Here is a 3,446-nt window from a genome sequence, read left to right as displayed (position 1 = left end):
AACTATCAGGCTGTTTTGTTTCTTCAAACAGCTATGTTATTGTTATAAAACACTTTGGCACTTTCCTAGACCTTTGTGTTTACTCTGTTGAATTGTTTGAGAGATATTCTTGAAGGATTGTAAGCTTGTAAGCCACTTGTTAAAATATTACTGCTTAGGGTTATTTTAAAGTATTTCTGTATGTTATTTTTATCTACAAAAAAATCGTATGTCTATTGTAATATTAATGGATATTAATGATATTGCTTCACACAATTTTAGATTTGAACAATGAGAAGAATAGTGTGAGTATGCACAGGTATGTGCAGCAGCAGAGGGGCTTTTCCAGAGATACCAAACCAGTGGTTTTTTACATATTTGTTTTTCATGGATCTGATTTCTTTGCAGGGTAACCACCCTACCTTAGAGAATCAGTTCTGTACTGTTTCTATACATATCTGAAAATTCTTTTATGAAGTCATAATTAACTGTGACTTCTAATACACAGCATTTGATTTAAGCATTTGAAATAAAGGTTGCCATCTGAATAAAGCCCTCTGATTCTTAAGTGAGGGGTTTAAGAGATTTGACGTGGAATATTTCTCTTCAGGCATCTCTGCTCTTCCAAGGGTGGGGCAGCTTTTGGCCAGTGGACCTGTTAGCAGTGCTTAAAAGGCTGCAGCTTGATCAGACACCTGAGGATGAAGTTTATCATCTAATCAGAGCACCCTGTGGTCACCTGCAGGTGCATAACAAAAGGCTTGTTTCCCTTGGAACTCTGCTTGAACCGATGTGCAGGTACTGCAACGTGTACATAGAGTGCTTCCTGAAAGGACAAAGCAGGAGGAGTTCTCAGGGATTTGCTGTGCTGCAGAACTTTTATCAAATCTCCAGTCTGAGTCTGCCAACAGGCTTGCAGGTATAGTTAATGGCTTTGAATTTTCAAAAAACTTCAAATGCCAGTGGAAGTCGACAATAGACATCAGCCAAGAATATCCAAAAAGTATTTTGAACTCTCCCTATTTTTTCTAAATGATGATGGGGACAGAACAGAATCTAATTTTTTTGTTAATTTGACATGGACTGTTATCTTTCAAATGTAGACTAGATGAATATTAAGCTTTTGTAATGCTTAATTACTTTTTTTTAAAACCTGGATATTAATTTCAGTCTATGCCTCAATAAGCATATGTATACACATCTGAAATGTTGTGAATTTGAAATATTAGTCTATGAAATGTAGCAGGTAAATTGGCAGTAAGAATGAAATTTATTCTCCTTTCTCAATAAGGGAATCAGAAAATCATGCGTTCAGTTTTTTATTTTATTGGAAAAATAACAGTGCAATTTTAATGCCACAGTCTGCTCAGGGGCAGCATTTTCATTTACTTATGAGGCATAACTTCAATAATTTCCATATGCTGCAAGAAAACTTCTGTAAGTGATATATAATTACAATAACCTGTGACTATTTCCACAGGTCTGTTTCTATGGACAAAAGATGATCTGTGCAGTATATCCCAAAAGGTAGTAAGTGAATACATGCTCTACAGCCACAGCTATGAAATGTAAATAGAATTAAAAGTCCTAGAAAGCAGGTAGGCATTGCTCAATTTTGTCACTTGTTTATTTTTAATCTATGCTTAACACTATGCTGTGTTTCACAGAGACTACCAACTTCTTTGCAGTGTTTGATGAGGCATAACTAAATCTTTCACTATCTATAACAAGAGCTTTTGTCATGTAGAACTAGAGAACTTGCACAGAGGCTGACAGAACTTCTCTAGTGACTGTAAACCAGTATTTAGCTGCAGGGATGTAGGGAACAAAGAGTCTTTTAGTGGCTTTATTGATCTCCTGAAATAGGTGGAGAGATAATGAGACAAAGCTGAGTATGGCCCACTGTGTTCATGGGACAGGAGGAGCGAGAGGCGGTGTCACTGGGAGGAGGGATGATGTGGCACATGTACGTGGTGTCTGTTTTTCATTCATTAGCTGATCTGGTTTTCCTTTTGTACCCCTCGGCTTCTATGTATAAATTGGAATTGAAGGCAGCGTTTGTTTTCTCTTGTTTCAGCCTCTTATCCCTTTTTTTCTCTGCAGTGGTGGGAATTCCAGGGTGTAATGTTCACCACACTTCTACTCTACTGCTCAGTGTGTGTAAGGAATCCTGTCTTGGAGAGGCTAACCATAGGTTTGGGAAAAACACCAGCACTTGGAGTAGCCCAGGGGTCATGAGGGAAGAAAGGACAGAGGGTGACTCGCCCAATGTCCTTTGCTGTATGATTATGATATGATATGAGGACATGATTGCAAAGCACTTCTTGTTCCACAGCTAAAGTCGGAACTCATTCTTCTCTTTGCTGTTTTCCAGAGTGAATTTTAAACTGCCTGCGATTCTATTGCCACTCTGTATCAAAGCTCAGAAATGCAGGAAAGACACTATGCAGGTGCAAAAAGCCAAAATGGTTCTGGCAGTCTAGAGTGCAGGAAAGTCTCATTAATTAGAAATTAATTTTGTTACAGGAAAAATTGATTCTGGATTTATTCTGTTGGGTTTTTTTGGCTTTTTTTGTCTGACGTACGATACTAATTACTGGATAAATAAAAAAGAATTAAAGTAAACACTGCTAAATATTTCTCCTTTCAATTTGAACAATAGATGTTGTCTATTGCCAGATATTATTTAGCAAAATAACACTTATTTTTCAATCATATTTTGCATTTATTGGAGGAAATAATAAGTTTGTGTCTCTATCTACTGATATAGATACTGTAAATTTCCCTTTCATTTTTCCAAAAGTGAAAAAGAATTGTGGCAATTGATTTTCAAAATATTTTCCATGTCATCTTTTAAAGAAAGATGGGTATTTTAAGTGCATTCAGCTACAGACTCTTCTATTTCAAAGAAGGGAAAAGAACAGATACAGTACTTGGTATTTTTTTCTGACTACTCTTAACAACACATTGTTTTTTCTTTCTGCTGTGGCAGTTTAAATTTATGTATGGTAGTACCGTCAATGCAGCGTCTATCCATCATATATGCCTGATAAAGGTTAGAATAGAAAAATGCCACAGCTTTAGGACAGGAGGATTAAAAACATTTGTCTGAGCTAAAGCACTGGAAAATAAGACCTAGATTCAGTCAACTACCGTTTAACTCTATATTTTGATAAAATTACTTAATTTAATTAGACACCTTGTAGGGTAAATGAGCTCTATTAAAGAAATTGTAACTGATGGTTTTGCAATGCACTGAAGTGAATGAATGGACTTCAGTGTTAGTTAACCTTCACTGCACATTTCATTTTATGAATATAATTGACATTAGAGTGCATATTTTATCTCTTTGTCTTATTTATCCTCATGATCAGTGATGGCCAAGGTATGGCACTCTGTATGATGGTTTGACAATTAAGAAAAAAAGTAGAAAACACAGAAATGAAGGTTTTGAGAGAGGCTGCCTG

At 36.2% G+C, this 3,446-nt stretch overlaps 1 long non-coding RNA gene across 1 annotated transcript; it reads left to right on the top strand.

Moving 5' to 3' along the window:
- The first annotated feature begins 747 nt into the window (after positions 1 to 747).
- LOC117244795 lies at positions 748 to 2,604 on the top strand. The gene is made up of 3 exons (XR_004498554.1): positions 748 to 898; positions 1,460 to 1,577; positions 2,083 to 2,604. It is a non-coding gene; the product is annotated as an uncharacterized LOC117244795 (long non-coding RNA).
- Positions 2,605 to 3,446: the final 842 nt, after the last annotated feature.

Source organism: Parus major, chromosome 8, assembly GCF_001522545.3.
Source record: "Parus major isolate Abel chromosome 8, Parus_major1.1, whole genome shotgun sequence".
NCBI classification, from domain to species: Eukaryota; Metazoa; Chordata; class Aves; order Passeriformes; family Paridae; genus Parus; species Parus major.
Note: the sequence above shows the minus strand (reverse complement) of the source record. Positions and strands in the feature narration are given on the sequence as shown.